This window comes from Cupressus sempervirens, chromosome 7, assembly GCF_028749045.1.
Source record: "Cupressus sempervirens isolate cs-2001-9-10 chromosome 7, ASM2874904v1, whole genome shotgun sequence".
NCBI lineage: Eukaryota > Viridiplantae > Streptophyta > Pinopsida > Cupressales > Cupressaceae > Cupressus > Cupressus sempervirens.
Genome location: NC_143124.1, coordinates 222,696,013 through 222,722,249, shown reverse-complemented (window position 1 = coordinate 222,722,249; position 26,237 = coordinate 222,696,013). Strand labels below are relative to the sequence as shown.

At 34.6% G+C, this 26,237-nt stretch overlaps 1 pseudogene; it reads right to left on the bottom strand.

The window, feature by feature from the left end:
• Window positions 1–1,394: 1,394 nt before the first annotated feature.
• Window positions 1,395–21,783, bottom strand: LOC149546303 (disease resistance protein L6-like; annotated as a pseudogene).
• Between the last annotated feature and the right edge of the window lie 4,454 nt (window positions 21,784–26,237).

Sequence of the window (26,237 nt, the reverse complement as noted above, 5' to 3'; positions counted from 1 at the left end):
ATGTTTGTTCACATGGAAAGTAATAAAAAAATGCTCTATGACATTAATCCATGAGCTTTAAAAGTTTGAAATGTAAAATGGTATTTAAAAATGTAACAATATATGATTAGCATAATCGTTCTCAAATTTATAAAATATTCAATACAATGGATATGTGAATTATAAATTTTAAAAATTATATTGTATTAATTATTTAGCACTAACATTATTTAACTTTTTAAAATATACATATATAAATAACATAACTGAATAATATATATATATTCATTTTATAAAAAGAAATTCACAATATTACAGTAGTTAATAGTAGCATATAATACACAAATGATTGGTAGTTTAGTAATTGTACCAACCTATTAAATTATAATGTAAAAGACAATCATAAGGAAAAAAATATTTTCCTATAAAATTTAAAATCTATACATTTAACATTAGCTTTATTTCATTATTTTTTAATAATATATTAACTTCTATTTTCTCCACTAGTCATATTACTCATGTAAATGTTGAAGAAATGAAAATAAACTCCCAACTACATCCGCCAAAATGATTGTCATTAGAGAATCTCCTTAAACCATCCTTAAGTCCACTCGATAACTCAATGAAATCTTTGCATGTTTTAAATTTCCCTCTTCTAATATCAATTCAATGAATTTGATGGCATCTCCATTTTTTTTACATGAAAGACAAGATTATCCTCAGAAATCTTAAAAGCCCTTGGAATTGACACGTACCCTCCAAAAAACTCAACCCTATCAGTACCCATCAAGAATTCAATTACAACAAGTTTTCACATTTTGTTCCTTTAATATTTTAATTATGAATTTGAAAAAATAAAAGATAAATTATTAACATATTTTACATGTACCATTTTAGTAGTTGAAATTTTTAAAAATTTGAAGCGTATCATACTTTTAATTCTTAAAATTAAATATATTGAATAATATGGATTTAAATTAGGTAATAAAATTAAGTTATGAACAATAATATATCAATCTATCAAATTATTTAATATATTATATTAGTAGTAATACTAGTTTTATATTTCTTAACTAATATCTAATATCCACAACTAAATTACACATAATGTAATGATTTAGTTTTATGAAATATTGACTAGCATATTGTTGTTACAACTTATCATTGCCTATCCTAAGTAATAACAAATAGTTAAATGGTAATGTCAATCATTATGAATCATATGTTACCGTTTTTATTTTGTTTTACTTTCATTATTCTTTAGTTTAGTTTAATAAATGCCAAATTTAAAGAGTTTATATTATCTAAAAAAATTTGTCTTCCTATAGTTTCTTGAACAATACTAACAATTATATAACTTTAAGTTTCCTAAACAATAAAGAGGGACTCTAGCTCTATCAGAATTTTTGTTGTAATTAATTCCACAGAGAGCACCTCCTTATTATTCCTTGCTCATTAAATATAGGAAATTGTCAGTAAAGTCATTCGTAATTATTGTGGTAATTATTCATTCTCCTTTTTGCAAGTTAAATTTCCAAGTAGAATATTCAAGAGATCCGTTTATGGTAGAAATAGGAGTAGAGCTACTGACCGCAACCAAACAGCAAACGATGATGATTTCTTTCGGTGTAGGCCAAATGTCTGTACGGTGAAGGTAAGCCTTAGAAAACAAAGAATGGTTCAAATTTGACTCCGCTCCATTTTCTGCTCTTCCAATCACTTGAATAAAGCCCAATGGAAAATGCTGAAATGGAAAAGAAAAACATTCTTGTTTTTATAGAGGAATATATTTTCATCCATAGATCCACTTTGAGCATTACTTCAAATATCAACAGTCTGTATGGATAGTTCATTGTGAATGGGAAAATCTTTATTGTGAAAAGAGAAGTTTGCATGTTAAATGAAGGCTTGAAATAAATACCTTCAGCTTGGAAATGCAGTCCTTTATTGTTGCATTGCTGCAATATAGAAATTGGATTGCTTCTAATGCTTCAAATTCTTCAATACCTTCTATGTTCTCCTGGCCTTCACAAGGCTCAATGATAGTGCCCTTTAAACAGTTCAATCTACCAGGAATTGACAACTCCTTGGGCTCTAGATATTCATTAATGGCAACTTGTTTCAATTCTTGGCAGCCATTTATCATGAGTTTTTTGAGTGTTGTTGATAGTGTTACATTGTGAAATTTCTCATAAGATTTGAAAGCAATCAACTCCAAATGGCTTGGATTGGCATACCTTAGCAACTCAAGCTTAGGACACTCACTAATGGACAACACTTCAAGCTTTGTGAGATTGTTAATTCCTCTCACCACTCGCAATCCTCTGCAGAGCTGTAATTTGAGTTCGATAAGTGTTTTTGGCAGTTTCAAGTTGTGCAACTTATCACAAGAGTCAATCTTAATTCTCTCTAAGCAGCCTACTCCTGCAAAACATGGAAAATACTCAAGTTGATGACACTCACTAATGCACAACTCTTGAAGCTTTGTGAGATTGTTAATTCCTGCGATCGTTTGTAATCAACGACACGACTGTGCTTTGAGTTCGACAAGTGTTGTTGGCAGTGTTAATCCGTGCAGCCTATTGTAGGAATCAATATTAATACTTTTTAAGTGGTTCAGTCTAGTGAGAATTGGAAGCTCTTCAAACTTAGGATACTCACCAAAGCACATGTTCATTAACTTTGTAAGATTGCCAATTCTTGCTATCATTTTCAAATTTCTGCACCTAAACACTTTGAGTTTGGTGAGTTTCATTGGCAATAATATGCTCTGCAACTTCTCACAAGAATCAATTACGATCATCTTTCCACAACCTATAAAGACTGCCCCACAAAATCAACAATTTCCATAAGATGCGAAAAATTCAACGAGAGTCAAAGTCTTTTGAATATTGACTAGTCAACATTAGTTGATTAACTATCATTAACTTTAACAAAAATGATACATATAAATATATGCTCAAATCTAACAGAAACCATAATTTTGTTACCAGATTACCAATACCAGATACTAGATACTAGATGGTTTAACAATGACGACCAAGTTGAAATGAGCTCCAGAACTTGTCTAAGAACACAAGGGTGAGAATATTGTAGGAGTACATTACCACCTTACCATGAAGCTGTTAAGCTTCCTCGAAATCTTTCCTAACATGAAAGATACCTAGCTTGGCAATGAGGAAGTCTAAACATGTAAAATTCAGAGTGGTAATGGAACATGTGGATAAATAAAATCATATTGTAAAATCCATTCACAAATAACATGGATAGCCAAATCAATGTATGAAAGAAAGTCATCAACATTCCCTAATCAACATGTACAAGTCAAAGTGTCTATCACATTTGAATTTCCACTATGCACTACTAATATATAGGCATACAACTAATTATGCTTTCTAAAACATAAACACTTAATGGATACATTATGTCTATGCCAGTAAGTATGGTATCATTTCTAACCTACCAATAAAATGTAATTGTTCATAAATCAAGTAAAAGCAAGAATGATCAACAAGTTAAGCCACATCTTAATTAGATCATCAAAATCAACTATCAAAAAGAGAGAAACATTACCATTATATTCACATGTGAACTTATGACACCATATTAGAAACACATCTATTAATCTGATCTACCCTTCCTTGATTTAACCCAGAATCACCACCCTTCTAAAATTCATCTTCCCCACAAAGAAACCTTAATCACATAGAGTTAACCTTTTAAAGAATAAAGCAAAAAGAACTCTCTAATGCATAAGGAAATATAATTCTTTCATTCAATAGTTCAATAATGATCACAATCTTTCTCCTAGAAATAAAAGAAAATGAAACATTAAGAAAAATGGAACACAATTCCTCATTTTTCTTAGATTAAGAAATAAGAAGAACATATATCCATTCTACAGATTTGGCAGATAGAAGAAACTAAACATGAAGTATCCATTCTATCCTTCCCATTAATGCTACATTACACCCTTCTATAAGGAATTAAACATCTACACTCAGGCCATCAACAAATATTAACCATCTACCTCTGAATTCATAATCATCAATAAACAACATTACATCTCAGAGCTCATGTTCAACAATAATCAACACTTCGTTCATAACTAATCCAATACAAATGTAGTGCAATGAATATAACCAAGACAAATTTAGACACAACAATGAATATGGCAGAGTCAAATTTATATTTAGCAATGAACATGATTGAATCAAATTCATATACAACAATAGGTAACACTTCATTCATGAAAATATCTAAGATAAGGACTTAACAAAAAAAAAAAAGAGGAGAGATGTTGTGTGGTAGTATTTTTTTTAAAATGCCTTTTTAAACTTGAGCTCAAACTCTCTAATTGTATAGATTTCAAACAACTGGCTGGAAACATACTATCAAGATACTCAACTATGGGACATCACAATTCAGCCTAAATTTCTCCTTACACATCTACCCACTGACTTACAACAAGATGTTAAAGCTAATGTTGATTGTGAACAAAATTATACTGTAAACCTGGGTTCAACATTGGTACAATTACAAAATTTATATTTCTAGCCACACTATTTCCAATTATCTAACTCAATATCTAAAAAAGATTTCCATCATGGTTTTATCATACAGATTTACTTTGTCATAATTCTTTTATTTATTTATTTTTCATCCTTACAACACAGTAACTTAGAGTTGAAGTAACTATGACCGGAAAAGCTTGCTTGGGCACATATTGTTAAGGTGTTGTTCTAATGTTAGTTATCCATACATTGTAAATTCTACTATATTTAAGTTAACAAAACTCTTATGACTTCCTATTTATCTCTTTACAACATAAGAGAGTTTAAAACATATGTATAAGGTTTATAGGAGATGATTTCACAAAAGATATTAGTACACCATCAATTCATGCTAGCTGCCCATGGTTCCTCAAAACTAGATAAAAATCTTAAAACATGTTGATAATAACCTTGTTTCAGTTTCAGTCTGAACAAAATTTCCTATTTATTGAAAAATCGCAAGAATCACAACTGAGTAAGCATGAGGAAATTCTATTAGGTAAGAAAAAAGTTGTACAGATTTCTTCAAAAATCTTTAATGTAACCATGTAGTAATTTTTTGAAAAATAACAACCCTAGGGTCTATGAGTTTAGAAGTCCATCATCACATATAGGGATTTATTCATGACTTTTCCTTCATTCATTTCCAAAGTAATGTGAATGGTTTTTGGTAAGCAGAATGAGTTTCTAAGGCAATAATAGACTATAACTGAGGTATTAAGGCTAGAAGAAGTGTAACAAGCAACTTACAATTTTAATAGCACCCTATTCCAAGAAATAGTATACAATGCACTTGAAGCGATACTCAAAATTTTAAACTTTAACATTTAAGCTATTAAGGAAAGAACCTAACAAATTCGTTGGTAACTAAATTCTGCCTCTGTGCACTCTAGACTTCTTCCTTCTTCCAATAATGTCCCCAAGAATCCCTCTTTTGAGTTTTCTACTCTCAAATTGCCGATGTGTTGGAATTTAATGCAGCAGTTGGATTGCCTCTGGAGCCAAACATCCACCTACCACCCCTAACAACCTACACAAGTCTAAAACATTGATTTTAGGTAGGTGAGTTAGAAATTTGAGAGGGGAACATTTTTGGAAAGAAGACAAAAAGGAATGATCTGATTCATTTGATCAGTTAGTGGAGTCAGAGAGAAGTTGCAGAGTAGAGTAGAGAGAAGGATTAAATTAGTTGCAAAGAAGAAAATTAATCAATAGATCAGAGTAAAGAGTTCAGAACGTAGAAGGGTTTCAACACATGTTGGATGCTTTGTCATTCTATAAGTTATTGTTGTTTTGAACTATGAAGTAGTGATTGCTCCAAGCATTATTGAATGTAGCTGTTAGAGTGTAAGTTTAAGTTTTTAAGTTTTATTAGTTTGAAGGTTTTAGGGTTTTCTGGTTCAAGTTGAATGCTCCTCGATTTTGTAATAGTTTGTTGAATAAAATATAAGCAAGCAAGCAAGCAGGCATACATATCTTGTTGTTCTAATCTTCTATTCACTATTGCATGCTTTACATTTGAGAAGTTCCTTGTTTGAATCTTTATCCTTCAGCTCACTGTGTTTAAGTGGAAGCTAGTCATTCTACTCACTCGGTAAATCTTGATGAGTTTCCTCTCTATAGACCCTACCAAGCTCACTCGCCATCCTCTTGTGCCAAGGATCACCTATAGTGGTGAGTAAGCTTACTCGACATCCTTTGATTATCGAGCTCACTTGACATAGTCTTGTGTTGAGCTTCCCTTGTGCTGAGTTCACTCGACATCCTCTTGTGTTGAACTAGATCGACACCATCTCCCTGCCACTCGATACTATCTTGTGCTGAGCAAGACTACCACTTGGCACTGTCTTGTGCTGAACAATATTGGCACTCAGCAATAGTGTTTGCTGAGAAATTTTTTTTGTGTGGTGAGAACATTTCTCACATGGTATTAGAGCTTTGAGGCCCCAGATCCATAGTGAGTTAGGGCATTTGATTTTTCTAAGATATTTACAATGGCAGGAGATGCAAGAAAGATATGGTAACAACCACCATCCTTTAATGGAAAAAATTATGATACATGGGCAAAGAAGATGAAAACCATAATGGTTGCAAATGATTTGTGGAAGTTTGTGTTCAATGGATTCAATGATGTCACAGTGCTAGCATTGTATGCTACCCTCTCAAACCCACATAAGACTTAGTTGAAAGATTCAAGGAGAAATGATACTAAGGCATTAAACCTGATTTAGGAAACAATGAAAGAGATAGTTTTCCCCAAGATTGCAATAGAAAATTATGCGAAGGAAGCATGGGATATCCTTGAGCTAAACTTCAACGAAACTGATAAGGTCAAAGTAGTGAAGCTACAAATGATTAGAAGAGAGTTTGAGAACCTTTAGATGAGGGACAATGAACCTATTGTAGAGTTCAACTCACAAATCTCCACTTTGATAAACCAATTAAAGTCAAATGGAGAATAATATGATGAGCAGAGGATTGTAGAGAAGATACTCAGGAGTTTACCACAGAAATATGACAATCTAGTCATGACCATAGAGGAGGCAAAAGACCTCACCACATTGACCATGGATGAGTTGATGGGAACTCTTCAAACCCATGAGGACTGGGTTAATAGATTAGCAACAACTTCTCAAGAGTAGTCTTTCAAGCTTCAAGAGAATTCAAGAGGTAGGGGGAGAGGAAGAAATGGTTCTGGTAGAGGCTCAAGGAGTAAAGGTCATGGAAGGAATGGTCAAAGGAATGGTGGTGTAGAAAGCTTAAGATGAGCAAGCAACCAAGAAGGAGCAAGCACCTCCCAAAAAAACTCTAGAGGAGGTAAGAAGAATTACAAGTCCAATAAGAGAAATGTTGAATGCTACTACTATCATAAGTATGGGCATTATGCAAGTGAATGCTGAAAAATGCAAGGTGATCAGTCCAAGCATAATGCTAATGTGGCTGATGTGAACATGGGAAATGCAAACAATTGCACAATCTTCATCATGTATAACATTGGTGAAGAAGTCAGCCCTAAGGTATGGTACCTAGATAGCAGATGTAGCAACCACATGAGTGGTAATGAAGGTTTATTCTCTTTCGTTGACAAGAATTTTAAGTCTAAAATTAAGATGTAAAATAATGGAATCATTCCCATAGTGGGAAAAAGGATCTATCATGGTCCACACCAAGCAAGGTGAGAAAAAGGAAATACAAAATGTGCATTTTGCCCCTAGTATGAAGCACAATTTGATGAGTGTTGAATAACTCATTCAAAATGGTTACAAAGTGCTAATGGAAAATGACAAGTGTGTCATTCATGAGAAGGATGGGAGTAATAGATTACTTGTAATAGTCCAAATGACAAAGAACAGAATATTCCCATTGAAGATAGAGACATGTTTCTCTTCTCAAGTCAATGTTGCACCTCCCAAACATGCATGTACAACAGTGCATCAACAATTAGCTTTTAGGAGCATGATTGAAGACCCCTCCAAGCTTTGGCATCTCAGGTATGGACATCTTGGTTTTGCTAGTTTAAATTTTCTATCTAAGAAAAGAATGGTAGATGGTTTGCCAAGCACAGTAGGTTCTTATGACAAGTGTGAGGCTTACATTTTGGGTAAGCAACATAGGCTTTCCTTTAGTTTTGGAAATTCTAAAAGGGCTAGAGTACCATTAGAATTGGTGCATTCTGATTTGATAGGCCCTATGCAAACTACTTCCATTAGGGGGAAGTACTGATTTTATGACATTCATAGATGAATTCAGTCGTAGGACATGGGTTTATTTTTTAAAACCCAAATATGAGGCATTGGATAAATTTGTAGAATTTAAAGCCCTAGCTGAAAATGAATGTGGACACTATGTTAAGGTCCTTAGATCAGATAGAGGAGGCGAGTATACCTCCAATATGTTTGTAAATTTTTGTAGGCAAGATGACATAAAGAAAGAGCATATAGCTAGTTACACTCTACAGCAAAATGTAGTGGCTAAGAGAAAGAATAGGACCATTGTTGAAATGGCAAGAAGTATGATGAAAGAAAAGGGACTCCCAACTGAATATTGGGGAGAAGCTATAGCAACAACAATATATTTGATCAATAGGTGTCCTACGAATTCCATTCGTGACAAGATTCCTCTTGAAGCTTGGTCAAGGAACAGATGGACAGTTGAGCACTTGCGAGTGTTCATATGTGTAGCATATGCACATGTGCCCAAGGAAGAAAGACAAAAGCTAGATGAAAAAGGTGTAAAGTGCATCTTTACAAGGTACAACTCATAATCAAAGGCCTATAGGCTATATGATCTAATTGACAAGAATATCATCATTTCAAGAGCTGTGGAATTTTTTGAAAATTAGTCATGGGATCGCTTGGTAGATGAATCCTCAAGCACTTCAAGTAAATTGCCTACCACTAAAGAGGAAGAAGATGACATTGGTGATCAACAAGAAGATGGAGCAGCAAATATAGATTGTAGACAAAGGAAAAAAGGGAGGCAACCCTTAACATGCCAAGTAACAACTCCAAGTACTTCAAGAGAACCATGAGCTAGTGTGTAGAATAGCAATAGCAACAATGCTGAAAATTTAGATCCCACTCTCGCCTTCCTATTACCAAGAAAGATCAAGAGTCTAAGGGAGATATACCAAGATGAAAGGTATGAGGAAGATTACGATGAGAGTGTAAATTTTGCATTATTTTCTCATGGTGACCCAATTTATTAAGAGGAAGTTGTGAATGAAGAGAAATGGTGTAATGCCATGGATGAAGAAATAGATGCTATTGAAAGGAATAAGGCATGGGAGTTAACTACTTTTCCTCCCAAGAAACAAGTAATTGGAGTGAAATGGATTTATAAGACCAAGTGCAATGCTAAAGGAAAAATAGATAGGCATAAGGCATGTGTAAGTGGTCAAGGAGTACAAAAAACAATATGACAGAGATTATGATGAGACATATGCCCTAGTTGTAAGAATGGAAACCATGCATGCTATCATAGTGATTGCAACTGAGCACAAATGGAAGGTATATCAAATGGATGTGAAGTCCACCTTCTTGAATGGTGTATTGAAAGAAGTGTATGTGGAGTAGCCACCTAGTTATAAAGTTGTAGGTGCAAAATACAAGGTTTATATATTGAAGAGAGCTCTATATAGGCTCAATCAAGCTCCATGTGCATGGTACAACAAGATTGACTCATATTTGATGAACAATCACTTTAACAAAAGAAATGGTGAGCCCACTCTCTACATCAAAGCAACAAATGTTAATGTGTTGATTATTGTCTTGTATGTTGATGATTTAATTTTTACTAGAAATGACAATTTCGTAATTGGTGAGTTCGGAGAGGCCATGAAGGATGAATTTTAAATGATAGACCTAAGTCTCTTGAAATACTTTCTAGGCATATAAATAAAACAAATGCATAATGACATCTTCATCTCTCAAGAAAATTATGCAAGGTAGATATCAAAGAGATTCAAAATGCAAAATAGTAAGGCAACCCCAACACCAATAGTGGTAGATATGAAGTTGAGCAAGGAAGATTGCAGGAAAAGTGTGAATCCAACACTATACAAGAGTATGGTTCAAACTCTGATGTCTTTGACTGCAACTCGGCCAGACATGATGCATGCAGTAAGTCTAATTTTTAGATTTATGAAAACACCAAAAGATTCCCATTGGCAACCCGAAAAGAGGATTGTAAGGTATGTGAATGGTACCAAGAGATTTGGAATTTTGTATACTACAAATAGTGATTTCAAGTTGGTTGGTTACACGGATAGTGATTGGGCTAGAAGTCTAGATGATAGGAAGAGCACTTCTACATACATGTTCCATATGGGATTAGGTGCAATTTCATGGGCATTCAGGAAGCAACCTATAGTTGCTCAATCTATAGCAGAGGTTGAATACATAGCAGTCAATGCAACAATATGTCAAGCTATTTGGTTAAGGAGGATCTTGACAGATTTGAATGAAAGGCAAGAGGATGGAACCACAATTTATTGTGACAACATCTCCTCAATTGGATTGTCCAAGAATCTAATCTTCCATGGGAGAAGCAAATATATAGAGATCAAATATCACTTCATTAGAGAGTTGATGGATAATGGAGATATAAAAATAGAATTTTGCAAGTCTAAGTAACAGCTAGCAAACATTTTCACAAAGCCATTGGGCATTGAAACTTTTGTACACCTAAGAGAGAATCTTGGTGTAGTTGTTTTGGATCAACATTGATCCTTGTTTTGTTTGGCTCGGGACAAAGGGGGAGTGTTGGAATTTAATGTAGTAGTTGGATTGTCCCTGGAGCCAAATGCCCACCTACCACGTCTGATGGCCTACACAAGTCAAAAACATTAATTGCGGGTAGGTGAGTTTGAAATTTTAGAGGGAAACATTTTTGGAAAGAAGACAAAAAGGAATGATTTGATTCATTCGATCAGTTAGTGGAGTTAGTGAGAAGTTGCAGAGTAGAGTAGAGAGAAGGATTGAATCAGTTGCAGAGAAGAAAATTAATCAGCAGATCAAAGTAAAGAGTTCAAAAGGCAGAAGGGTTTCAGCATGTGTTGGATGTTTTGTCATTCTGTAAGTTATTGGTGTTTTGACCTGTGAAGCAGTGATTTCTCTAGGCATTGTTGAATGCAACCACTAGCACTATAAGTTTAAGTTTTTAAGTTTTATTAGTTTGAAGATTTCATGGTTTTCTGGTTGAAGCCGAATGCTCTTAGATTTTGTAATAGTTTGTTGAATAGAATATAAGCAAGTAAGCAAGCAGTTGTACATATCTTGTTGTTCTCATCTTCTATTTACTATTACATGTTTTACATTTGAGAAGTTCCTTGTTTGAATCTTCATCCTTTGGCTCTCTGTGTTTAAATGGTAGCTAGTCATTCTACTCACTCGGTCAAGTCTTGACTAAGTTTCCTCTTTGTAGACCCTACCGAGCTCACTCGGCATCCTCTCATGTTGATCATCACCTGCAGTGGTGAGCGAGCTCACTTGGCATCCTTTGATTGCCGAGCTCACTCAGCAAAGTCTTGTGTCGAGCTACCCTTGTGCCAATTTCACTTGGCATCCTCTTTTCCCAAGCCAGCTTGACACCATCTCCCTACCACTCAGCACTGTCTTGTGTTGAGTGAGACTACCACTCGACACTGTCTTGTGCCGGACAATACTAGCACTCGGCAATAGTGTTTTTTGAGCAAAATTTGTTGTGTGTTGTGAGCACATTTCTCACACGATGATCCCTTGTATAACTGAATTGTTCCATTTATAACTTTCTATTTTTTTTTTCCGATCCTGTAATTGACTCAATTATTCGACGCATATATTGAAACAAACTCCATATTTTTCTTTCCTAATTAAAAAATTTTCCATTAATGAATTTTTCTAATGAGAATTTCAAACAAAATCTATGTGGCATTATGTTTTTCCATTTTGTTTGATTTGTGAACAAATGGGTTGTGACACAACTATCAAATGTAACACTCTAGAGAGAGTCCATACCCTCAAGATGCAACTCAGGCTCAAGCTGCCGACACTCGGAGATAATTAAGTCTACCAGATCCTTCAGGTGGGATATTTCTGATACTCTTTTCAGTTCTTTACAAAGGATATTTCTGATACTCTTTTCAGTTCTTTACAAAATTCCAATTGAAGATTCTTCAATAACATTGGAAATGTTATTTTCTTCAGCTTCCTACACATGAATATGTGAATCCTCTCTAGGCAAGTTAGATGCACAAAACAAGATAGCTCTTCAAGCTCTGGACAATGCGATATCCACAGCTGTGACAGATGACCTGGGTCAAAGCTACCCGACACTCCTTTAGTAATTGCACAATCACTATCAGTCGCTTCGGGGTGATTAAGCTTATTGCATCCATCAATTTTAATCTTTTCCAGATTCCTTAGACCAGAAAGAACTGTTATTTTTCGCAGCTTCGTACACTTGACTATGTGAATCCCCTCCAAGCAAGTTAGACGTGTAAAACAGGGAAGCTCTTCCAGCACCGGACAATCCAATAGCCACAACTGCACCAAATGGTCCATATTGTAGCTACTTGAGACTCCTTGTGAAATCCCACCATCAGTCAGCTTTAGATGATTAAGCTTCCAGCGTCCCTCAATTGTAATACTCTCTAGACTACTTAGACTGTAAAGTATAGGCAAGTTCTCAAGATGAGGACACTAAGTAATTTATAGCTCTGTAAGCTTTGAAAGATTGCCTATCCCTGCCACCACTTGCAAATTTCTGCACCGCTGCACTGTGATTTTCAAAACTGATGTTGGCAATATTATCATAAGCAACTTCTCGAAAGAGTTAATGGTAATTCTCTCCAGGAAGCTCAATTCAACAAGAATGACAACTCCATCTCCGGACACTCAGTGGTGTCCAGTTCTGTCAGCTTTGAAAGCTCATCCATTCTTATGATCTTTTGCAAATGTCTGCAACATTGCACAGTGAGATTCAAAATATTTTTTGGTATTGTTATGTTTTGCAACTTATGACATGATCCAATAGTAATCTTCTCCAAGCAGCTCAGTCTAGGACAACCATGTATGGACAACTCCTCAAGCTTGGGACAACCACAAATTGATATCCTGTCCACATCAAAGTTGCCTAATACTCTCTTTAGATTTTGACATTTGTTCAGCTGAAAAGACTTTAGCTTCCCACAACCATCAAATGTGATGCTCTGGAGAGAAATGATAGACTCAAGATGTGTTAATGTTTAGCATTAGAAGAAGCAAAACATGAATTACTTGTTATACTGATAATACTGTTGATGCTATATATTATAGGGATCTACGTGTGCATACATCCATGAATTATAATATATGTTATCGGTATCATTGAGATCATGTTATTGACAGACTTCATTGTGTTTAGGCACTTATATTATCATGTCTTGTTATCGGGCAAATATTCCCTATTGTGCCTTGTGTTGTAATCGACACTTATAATACATTTGTTATTAGTTTGTTTGGATTAATTAACATGCCTCCGAAGAGGCATGTCTCCACATGGCCTTTGGGCCACGTAGAGACATGACTCTTTGGAGTCATGTCTGTCCACAATGTTTATATGAAAATTCGTTGCGGCAGGGAAAGTATCAATCCCACGGCAATCAAGTACCTGTAGTCAGCGGCAACCATAATATATATTGCTCTTTGTTATCATTAGCATATTCTCTATTACATAGCATTTCAGTAATGTTGTTGCTGCTAAAGGAAGAAGATAATCAAATTCATATTACTGAGATCACTGCCAAAGTAAAGCAAAGTCATTCTGCATTTGGCAAGCAAGATACTCTCTGCAAATATCTATTTGTAATTGTTTTTCACAAAAACTTAACATAGTATCAAAGCCAGGTTCCTTCTATAAAGCCTAAATAGCTTGAAGGAAGATCCTAATTAGATTTATATTCATTTATTTTGTGAAGTAAAATCTTTACCAATCAAAATGGTCAATGGTATCAAAGTCGAAGATGGACTAGAAGGTCATTCCAGTTATACAGCATGGAAATTACGAATGAAGGTAAACTTAAAAGATAACGATCTTAAACAATTCATTGAAAAGCTTGACCATCCACCAAAAGAAAATGACAAATTGAATAAGTGGGAAAAAGACAATGCTAGAGCCATGAAGTTGATTGTTGATGGAGTTAAAGATCATCTACTCCCTATTATTTCTGAACTAGACACTGCACATGAAATGCTCCAAACACTTGAAGAAATGTTTGAGATAAACAATACGAGAATTCTAAATTTGAAAGATAGTCCCTCCAATATTAAGATAAACAAAGGAGAAATTGTTACATCCTATTTCATGAGGATAAATGAACTAAGGAACCAGCTTTCTAAAAATGGTCATGTTTATGATGAAAAAGAATTAACCATGATAGCTCTAAGAGGATTTCCACCATCATGGAAAACCTTCCGTCAAGAAGTATGTGCTCGATCCAAACTTCCCAAACTTAGTTAACTAAAGGATGATTGTATTCAAGAGGAAAGTATGTTATTATAAGATGATACTTTGATTGGACGCAATCTTCATGCTCTTTCAACTCATGTTGATAAAAAGAATAAACCAAATTGCAAAAGGAAAAGAAGGCATGTGGATTACTCTAAGATGCAATGTTTTAGATGTGACAAATATGGCCACTCTGCCTTTAAATGTCCTGATAGATTGAAACACCAAGCAACTTTCACCAAAGTCAGTGATTATGATATAGAGTCAAAGAAACAACCATTCTAAAAGGAATTTCTAAGTATCCTTAACATGATTAAAATATTAAGAGGGAGTTCTTTATTATTTTCATGTAATGCAAATAAATACTTCTCAAAAGTAAATTTAGTTGTTATAATTCTAAGATAGAGTCTTAGAAAATGAAATAAATTATCATAATTTTATATGTAATATTTGCTTCTCATATAAGCTATGTGCTTTGATCTTTCTATTTTGAAATGTACTACAAGAAGAGGGAATTAAATGAGGAGCCCTATTTATCATTTAGAGGGAGAATGAGGATGATATCTTGTTAACCTCAGTAAACCTAACCTTATTGATTAAGAGGAGTAGACCATATTGGGATGGTTTCTCTAACGATTAATAAGTTGTGCCAGTCAAAAGGACTGTGACCATCTGACTATGGTTGGGCCTATCCCCTATGTGTATCATGAGGAGGTGACGACTTCCAAATGATTATCACTTGTATTCAGGAGAAGTTGTTGTAAGGTGACGATCTTACAATCAACTTGTATTATGGGATCTAATAAATTGAGTAAATGCTCAGCATTCTGGGAGGCCATTACTCTTAGATTACTTGGTGAATATCATTGATATTCTAGGAGGCCAATACTCTTGATGTCAAATGTGATATCTAAAACGTTTTGACTAAGTGGTGAATATCATTGATATTCTAGGAGGCCAATGCTCTTGATGTCAAATGTGATATCTAAAATGTTGTGAGTAAATGGTGAATATCATTAATATTCTAGGAGGCCAATACTCTTGATATCAAATGTGATATTTAAATAATTTTGGAGTACTTGGTGAATATCGGATGTCAATATTCTGGGAGGCTAATACTCTTGATATCAAATGTGATATCAAACCTTGTTTTTGAGTACTTGATGAATATTGGATATTGATATTCTGGGGGATCAAGACTCTTGATATCAAATGTGATATCTTACCCTAGTTTGAGTAATTAATGAATATCATTTGTTGATATTCATGAGATTAATACTCTTGAGATTATATGTGTATCATGGACATCTCTAGACATTGCTTAAGTAAAAGTAGAGATCAATGGATATACCATGTACTATTCATATTGTGTTGATTATATGATGATTCTGACTTATTGATGTTTTTCTTCTCCCTAGCTAAAGAGGGAGTGTTAATGTTTAGTGTTAGAAGAAGCAAAACATGAATTACTTGATATACTGATAACACTAATGATGCTATATATTACAGGGATCTACGTGTGCATACATCCATGAATTATAATATATGTTATTGGTATCACTGAGATCATGTTATTGACAGACTTCATTGTGTTTAGGCAATTACGTTATAATGCCTTGTTATCGGGCAAATATTCTCTATTGTGCCTTGTGTTGTAATCGACACTTATAATACATTTGTTATTTGTTTGTTTGGATTAATTAACATGCCTTCGAAGAGGCATGTCTCTACATGGCCTTTGGGCCACATAGAGACATGACTCTTTGGAGTCATGTCTGTCCACAATGTTTATATGAAAATTCACTGCCACAGGGAAAGTATCAATCCCACGGCAATCAAGTACCTCCAGTCAGCGACAAACATAATATATATTGCTCTTTGTTATCATTAGCATATTATCTATTAAATAGCATTTCAGTAATGTTGTTGCTGCTAAAGGAAGAAGATAATCAAATTCATATTACTAAGATCACTGTCAAAGTAGAGCAAAGTCATTCTGCATCGTGCAAGTAAGATACTCTCTGCAAATATCTATTTGTAATTGTTTTATCTATCAGAGATCCACAAAAACTTAACAAGATGCAAATCAAGCTTGAGCTACCCACACTGAGAAATAATCAGTTCAACCAGATTCTTCAGTCGGGATATTTCTGAGACGTTTTTCAGTTCTTTGCAAGAATCTAACTGTAGATTCTTCAATGTTCTTGGCAAAGTAACTTTCTGCAGCTTCCTACACCTGAATATGTGATGGAGACACAACCCAAGAGCAGAATGGACACAACAGAAAAGGGAAATTATATTAACTGAGAAAATAAGCTAGTACAAATAGTACAAAGAAAATAAACTTCAGAACATGCCCTAAGGGCTTACAATAGCATAAATCTGGAGAATATTTCTCCTTTTAGCACCTCCTCTCAAACTCCACTCCGAACTGCCTTTTACAATGCCAGAAATCTCCTTAAATAGACCCCGAAGGGTTAAGGACTAGGAGTACATTCTAGAAAGTGCTAGTAGGCATTCACCGACGAAATAGAAGGTTTCGAAAATTGCGTTAGAAGTCGGTGCAAATCTAGAAGACTCCAAAAACGGTAACCGAACTTTCGGGAGGCATAACTTTTGAACCGTAGCTCTGATTGACAAACCGTTTACATTTTCGGAAAGCTCTCGAAGCACTCTATAGCCCTATAAACCAGATTCGCTCGTCCCCCATTTTTTGACCCTTTTCGAGGTCATTTAATACCCCAAACCTGACCTTGAAGCATTCTTAGGAGGTCTCCAAAACTCGAAAAACTGCAATAACTTTCAAACCATGGGGCTTATTGACCTGATTCCTTTTTTGAAATGCTCTAAATCATGATTACATTCATCTAGCCAATTCACATCTTCTAGTTTACCGAAATGATGGCCCAAATACATGCTCTTATTTTTTCGAAATTTTCAAATGCACTGATAGTTGAAGTATGAGAGTTGGAACCTTTATTTGAGCCAAATGGGTATCCAAAAATGTAAAGACATGAAATAGAAACTAAGTCTAAGTACCTTTTTTTGGGTGATACAGAATTGCCCTTATACCTCTGGATGCTCCTGCATCAATATGTGAATCTCCACCAAGGAAGTTAAATGTGCAAAGCAAGGCAGCTCTTCAAGCTCCGGACAATCTGATGTCATCAATTGTGCAAGATGGCCCATATTGAGGTTATCCCTTACTGCTTTCAAATCGCGCAATCATTCACATGAAGATAACTGAATTTGCTCCATCCATCGATTGTAGTCCTCTCTAGGCTACTTAGACCACAAACAACTGGCATCTCCTCAAACACTGGACACTCACTAATATGCAGCTCTGTAAGCTTTCTGAGATGGCCGAGTCCTCCTTTAATTTGTATATTCATGCACCGTTGCACTGTGAATTGGATGAGTTTAGCTGGCAGTGTCATCTTGTACGCACTCCGAAATTCAAATATGGAAATTCTCTTCAGTTGGTTCAAGCCAGAAAGGTTCAATTCAAGTGGAAGTTTTGGGCACCCATTTATATTTAGCTCTGCAAATTTTGTAAGACCAGAAATTCCTACCATTGTTTTGAGCTCTCTGCTAGAATTCAACTCGAGACGTTTCAGAGTCATCGGTAAAGTCATGTTTTGCAGGCTCCTGCACTGGAGAATGCGAAGATCCTCAAGGTAAATTACACGGTTAAAAGATGGCAGCTCTCTAAGCATTGGACAATCACATATGGATAATCCATTAAGGTCAAAGTCACCAGACACTATTCAAAATACCACAATAGGTCAACGTGAGGTTATTGAGCTTCCCACATCCTTCAATTATGATCAGCTCTAGGTACCTTTGACCACAAATAACTGGGAAATTCTTAAGCTGTGGACAGTCACAAATGTTCACCACTCGAATCATTTCCGATGATACTCCTGACACTGTTTCAAGATTTTACAATCTTTCAGCTCAAAACATTTTACCTTGATAGAACTATCAGCATTTATCCTCTTGAGACCGTTCAAACCCACTAGATACAAATCAAGCTGTAGCATTCCACACCAGGAAAAGTTAACTTCTACAAGCTTTATTCCTGTCACACTTTTCAAATGATCACATTTGTTTACTATAATTTTTTCCAGAAAATGTAGGTGTGCAAGACATTGCTCTTGAAGCTTTGGACACCTACTTATATTCAGTTCTACTAGCATCTTTAAATTGAATATTCCTGGCAGACTATACATATTACACCTTTCAGTTCTTATCTTTTTGAGGCAGCCCAGACGACCAAGTTTTGGCTCTTCAAGCATAGGGCATTCACTAATGTTTAAATCTTTAAGCACTGTAAGGTCAGATGTCACTGACAAGATTTTGAGATGCTCACACTTGCTAACATTAAGGCAATTCAGTATTTTAATTCTTGTAAACTGCACTTCGATAAGGTTTCTCACAGAAGAAAGTTCCAAGGATTGAAGACTTGGGCAATAATTTCTATCAATTACAATTCTCCTTATGTTTCCTTGTTCTTTAATTACTAGATCTTCAAGCAAGCTCAATGGGGCAATAACAGTGGCAGACTTTTGGCAACCATTCCGTGGGGCCTTAAAATACGAAGTCCCTCTTGCAGAATTTGCAGGGGGGGATCCTGAAAGTCTTCTACATGTCTTCACAAGCAATGACTTAATCTTTGATACGTGTTGGTCCTCATTGACTACCTCTTCAACTTTCTTCTCTACATGAGAATATATACCTAAGAAATCTGGGTACTCTTCTAAAAAGGTTCCATAAATCTCCAGCTTTTTCAATTCAGAGGGAACCTAAAACTCAAAACAAATTTGTTTTAAACACTTATGGTAGAAATAAATTGTAACCTACCATTGAAGATTTTGAAATCATTGAAGATTTTGAAATGATTGCAGTTCCTTCTAGCCAATCTAATAGAACAATTATAACAGCAAGGAAAGGAAAGAAAAGAATAATATTATTGGTTACAGCCTTTAATATAGAAAATGATCAATATCTAGAGGCTTCAATTTTATTTTAAAAAAAAAAAACCTCTTCAACATCTTGTCATGATTAAAAAAAAAAAAGTTTTTCAAAAATTCAAATACAAAGATATAGCATATTGAAATAATATTAAAAAGACATAATTAATTAATTAATTAAACATAGATACATACATATATATAGTGAATTATAATTTGAACTTATACATTACATAAAAATTTAGGAACAAGTCATGTCAAACAGTCAAAAATAAAATCAATGTAAAACTAATAATAAATATATTTAAAATAAGAAATTAAAAATATTTAAAATTAGATTGTGATAATTAATATTGATTAGACATGTTGTGTGAGGTGGAAGATAAAATGAGTGAGAAAAAAAAGTTTTATCAACTTGTCACAAATGTAGAAAAGATAAAGTTGTAATTAATGCATTCATTAATTAATGTATTATGAAGTTGTTAGAAAATATTTGTTATTTTGTTGAAGAGTGAGTGTTATTTCATATAATCTTTTAAATTCTTTGATTTGATGAGTGAGTGTTAATATCATATTACTATGACATGACATGAATGTATAAGTATTCTGTGAGAAGAACTAATATTAATGATTACAGCCTATAATATAGAAAATGATCAATATCTGTAGTAGGCTTCAATTTTATCAAAAAAAACAAAATAGAATACCTCTCCATCATGTTGCCACAATGTTTCGAAACATCCATTGCTTATTCTCAGGCACCGCATATTTTGAAGTGGAACCCATGAAGGAATTCCTGCCTGTACTCTCAAACTCTTGTCTTGCGGATGCCTTAGATGATTCAAATTGGAAGGATATGGTCCGGAGTTTAGATATGGATACCAAAGGTGAAGCAATAACAAACAAGATGAGATCTCTGCACTATCATCCGTCTCCCCTATGAAGAATTTAACTTGAGAATTCAGGGTCTTATCAAAAAATGAATGGAAACACCTTCCTTTGGTTTGAGCAATGATGTTTTCAAGTCCTTTTAATTCCTACATTCACAGAAAGGATTCATTTTAGTTTGAAATGTGGTGCATTCACAGAAGTCAAGATTGAATGATCAATTAAAATTGGTGCACAGCACAAGTATGGAGGAGAAATAAGCATACCAATTTTTTAAGATCCCGTGGATGCCACACACAACGAGTTTGCTCGAGCTCATTTGCCATCTCTCTCCCTAGGTCCCGCAGGTGGTATCTTCTACTTCTTCAACAAGACACTTAACCTTCTGTGCTTGAAGTCCATTTTCAGCGCTCCATCTGGATGCCTTCCACACTCTTATGGCTACACTTAAATTGGTCAACGAAAAAACATGCCACGTCCATGAAAATTTGTTTTTCTTCTGTGTTCAAAGCATCAAAGCTTATTTTAAGGGCTTTTCTAACATCTTGATGCATTGTCGTATCAAGTTTTTGAAGCTCAAATCTCCAATAATTTTCATCTCTACCATAAACATGCCTTCCTAAAACCTGAAGAGAGAGGGGTAAGCCTCCACACACTCTTAAGAAATCGCCAACAAGCTCCTCGTATCCACTGGGTGGATGAGGTTGAGAGAAAGCGTGCCAACTGAAAAGTTGCCTTCATCATTTTTATCCATTCCTTTTAAATGATACCCTACCTTAATTTTAGCTAATAAATGCAGCCATATTTGATATTTTATTTACATAGGCAATGAAATAAAAGAGAACAGAGAAAATAAAGAAAGCTTGCTTGAAAGAAAACAAAGGAAGCTTACTTGGAATCATTCATTTCGTAACCTGCGGTGAATGAAATAGATTGGAGTGCTTTCTTCCACGTATGAAGCTTGTCTACGTACCTGGTCTTCTTTTGATATTGAATGAATGCATCAGCATAGACTCCCTTTTCTATGTGGCGCAGTGCCCAAGGTTCCACCTCATAAAACACAGGAATAATCTTATCTAGGCTGTGTAACATTAGAACCAGCTCCGTCAAACACCACGGGGACTCGGCATATCTTTTGGAGAAGATAGCGATGTGAACTGCAGCTGAGCCAATAGCAGTCTCGATGGTGGAAGGGAAGGAATGACCAAGTTCTATCTCTTCCAAATCAAGAAAAGCCCGTATTCCTAGAGGGAATTGTAGAGCGGAAGAGCTAGAGAATATTTTGAATCAGGGCCTCTATGATTGATGAAGACGTCATACAATGTTGCTGATTCAGAAACCTTTCTCCTTATGCCTTCAGGTTCAATTCCTGAGAATGCATGATATTGAACTTTTGGTTGGGGGAGCGATGAAGATGATGCCATTGATGAAGATAATATATGAGAAAGAGCAAGGGCAGAGGCAATTGCACAAGATCAGTTAGCGTAGATACAATAAAAATTAGAGCAGACCCAGAAATAGGACGAACTTGTATGAACAGTAAATTGAATTTGATTCAATGTAGAAACAAACTGTCAACGTTTGTGGGTGGGAAAGTCTGGCTTTCTCGGCCGCTCGCACATAGTGACAACATCTAATTTTCGAAGCAATTGTACTAGTGGTTTCCGTGTAATTCTGTCCTCTTAATTTCTGTAACAAACGCCATAAGTTTTACATCTGAAAGTCTCGGTCTGATATTGTTTGTCGTAGTCTTTTTATCCCTGGACCAGAAAGGTTACAACGCTGAACTGCTCGAAAACGGTTTTCTTTTGGTACGTTTCCTATTTTCCCATTGACAACAAATGAAAACGGATGTTTTGCCATTTTTTAATTGGATTTAAGCAAAGTCTTATTCAATCTGTCTTTTCCGCCATATATTAGAGAAATTATGCGTAAAAAGTAGATATGAATTGAATTATCACGAATTGTCCAGGAATTATCACGAATTGTCCAGCTTAACCAGTGCATATGAATCGTCCGCAACGTACAAGGCTATTTTAAAAACTTGGAAATATTTATATTCATGAGGCATATCACATGGCTGACTATTCTGCCTTTGACCCTTTCCATTGATAGAAATTATATCCTCCGTTGCTTAAGTCAACTTTTCATTCTTCGAGTTAGTCACGTTGCGCAGAAGAGGGGAACTTCATGCGAGAAATACGATGAAAGCATCTCAAATCCTCTCTTTCCTAGCATTACTTTGGATGAACTATTGTGATGATGTTTAACTCTTTTTTTTAAAGGATAAAAATTTAGTGCGTCCACCTTATTTTAGTATTTATTATGCTTTTTTGAGTTTCAAAATAAATATTAACCGAGTTTAAGTTGTATTATTGTTATAACATATTTGATGTTTTGTGTTTTTTATTTAGATTAAATTTTTTTAATTTCATTAGAATGAAAGGAAAACAACGTATTAGGCAAGAACCTACAACACTACAATAAATTGTGAGTCTCTTATGTGGGAGGTCTTGGGTTCAAATTTACTTAAGCTTAATAAATAATAATAATTAAGCAAGAACCTACAACACTACAATAAATTGTGAGTGTAGACACCTAAAAACCTTTAGAAAATAAAGTATTTTTATTTTCTGAAAAAGTCCTGATGACATCATCATTAATTAATTAATTAATTAATTAATTTATTTATTTATTTTTATGCCATTAAATCCCTTTATCTTAATTAAAAATATTTAATTAAGGAATCCCTCCCAAAAATGTTTAAATCTTATTTAAACAATATTTCCTTATTTATTAATTATTTAATTAATAAATTGACCAAAAAACCCAAAATAAATAAAAAATTTGTTTTTTGCCCAAAACTTGGCCAATTTCTTTAAGACCATTAACCTCTTCGAAAATCTTCTAATCCTTCTTTAATTTTGATTAAAGGCTAATCCCATCATTTCCTACCCCTAATCCCAACTCAAAATATTTAATTAAGATTAAATATTAATCCTCATGTTTATTAAAAAAGTTTTAATAAATATCTCCTCAACCCAAACCCTTGAAATAAATAAAACTTTATTTATTTCTTAAAAATCTAATTTATCCTCATCCTAAGAAGTTCTAGACCCTTCTAGAAAGTCTTCATCCTCATCCTAAGAAATTCTAGACTATTCTAGAAAGTCTTTATCCTCATCCAAAGTCTAGACTCTTCTACAAGATGTCTTTAAACCTAATCCTAATCCCCTCCTAACCTTGTCACATTCCTTAAAAATGGGTTAAGACTTACTAACCCAAGCCAAAGTTAACAAATATCTCCTCCTTCACCCACCCTCATTAAATGCCATCCACTTGCCTATCCCTAAGCTAATCCTAAACCATCCTAATCCATCCTCTAATCATTTGTGCAATCCTAAGCAAGCTTAAAACCCTCCTAATCAAGCCCAAGTCGAAATTGCTCTCATCTCCCTCAAAATATCTCAACCATAAAACTTTATGAAGCCCACTAGGCCATAAATGACTCTTCCAAGCCCTTTTATTGCTCTTACAAGCCATTATGAGGGTCTTTGTGAAGATTTTATCCTTTGAGCCTCCTTTGTTGACTCATCCTTCCTCTTTCCTCCATCCTCTCACCTTGTGACATGTGCCACTCCTTGATTGGCTGTAAGAAAGCACAATCCATGTGCTCTCCTCTCATGCAATCTGAGCCCTCCATGAGCTTTTTCTCATCCTTGCATCTTAGCCCTCAATCCCTCAAGCCTCTTGCCTATAAATTGGATCCTTCTCCTTTGAAAAATAACACAATCCATGAAGTAAAGTCATAATGTCATTTTTAATAAGCCATTTTACATCAAAATCATACACTCACACCCAAATTCCAACTCCATTTGAAGCCCTTTTTGAAGCATAAGCTTGAGCATACATCTTATCTATTTAGACAAAGCCACTCAACAAGAGAGCTTCTCATTGAGAGAGTCCTTTAATGGCTCATATTCTCAATTGAGAGCTCATCTTATTCTATCTTGAAGTTTATGAATTTTTTTTAGTTTGTAGAAGCTTTATTTAAATTTAGTTTCTATTAGCATACTAACATTGCTCATATACATTTTGGCACGCCCGGTGGGACCCCACATGGGTCATCTTCATTAGCTTTTTTAGTCAAGTTTTGTATGTCATTTGCTAATTTTGGCTAATTTTGCTTATTTTTGTGATTGGTAGGATTGTATAAATTGGTTTTGTAGGTCCACATGAGCATAAAGAAGACAAAGGAACTCATAGTCTATCTCATAGAATTTGCAGATTTTTTAAGCTTATAGGTGGACAAAGCACTTGGAATTCTTCTTCCTCTTCTTGTCTATATTCTTCTTATTCCATTTACTTCTTCTTCTTCTTGTGGGAGATCTTGGCCATTTTTTTTAAAGGAAGCAAAATCATACACACTTCTTTTTAGTGCTTAAAATGAACCCCCAAATCATACTTAAATCCATTAAAAAATAAAAAATTTGCAAAAAAGAAAAAATCTTTTAACAAGTGAAACTAAACCAATCCAATCATTTGCATCCTTGCAACATCAAGGTTTTAGATGCATTCATGCAAAGTTAGGAACTCTTCATTTTTGAGAATTTAAAAAGAACTTCAAGTTTCCATTTCAAAAGGTTCAAAATCAACACTAAGTGCACACTAAAATCTAAATCAAACTCAAAGCATCAATCAAGGATAAAATGAACCTCATTTGCAAATATTTTAAAGTTCTTTTAAAAATCTCATGAAAACTAAGAGTCTTAAATGGTTGCCAAAAATTGTCCTAAAAGCTTTGTTATTTGTTCCAAACAAATGTCTTCTTACAAAATCTTGAATGTTTCTTAAGTTTTTCATGCATCAAAACAATCTAGGAATATCATTTTTGGGCTTAAAATATACAAACTAGAACACAAAATCTTGAATGAAAACCAAAGTCCAAAGAGTCATTTTCACTTTTGAGTCCAAAAAAATCTTGAATGATCTAAGGTTAAAACAAAGCACTTCAAAGTTCTTAAAACAACACACAAAATCTCAATCTTAAATGCTCAAAGGAGAAAACTTGAATGTTTAATCACTTGTCTTTGAATGGATGTTGCTAAAATCACTCTTGAGTGTCATAGATTAAAATCAAGTTTGGTTTTTTTATGAATGCATGATTAAAACAACAAATCCAATCTTGAATTCTATAGATCAAATAATCATCTTTTGGGGCATAAAAAGAATCCACATTTTTGAAATCTTCTAAGTTATAAAAACTAATAAAGACGCTTTGAGTAAGTTTGTAGTTGGACTCACCCTCTTTAATCACCCATCAATTTAACCATTGGTTGCAATCTCAGCGCCATCTATGGGGATGGGTCTACCTAAGAGGGTGTTAAGTGCTCCACAAAGATCAAACTCCACTCACTTGGGTCTTTAGTGGTTTTTCTAACTTAGAAAATTTCTTGAATGCACATTAATCTTGCTCACACTTCATTTGGGCATAAAAATTGGGCAAATCTTGATGTGGAGGGCCTCCGGGCGCGTGCTTGACAAATCGAGTCTCATAGATCTTTGCTTTGGGCTTAAAACAAAATCGCACCAACTTTTGAATGCTTTAAAAGAAATTAATCGATACTTGACGTGGAGGGCCTCCAGGCACATGAGTTTGCTTTTGTTGACCCTAACTCTTCTTCTTGTTTGCATTCTTCGATTGATTTAATTTTGTTGGCACTTCAAGTTGGAATTGAACATTGTCTCTTAAACATGAGTGCTTGCAATGTCTAGATTAGCACACATAAGAGTCAGTTGGTAAAAGAACAAGCGTGTTTTTTTTTATTTTTTTATTTTTTTAAAGCCCAAGGTCATCCAAGTCTTCTCTCCCCTTGTC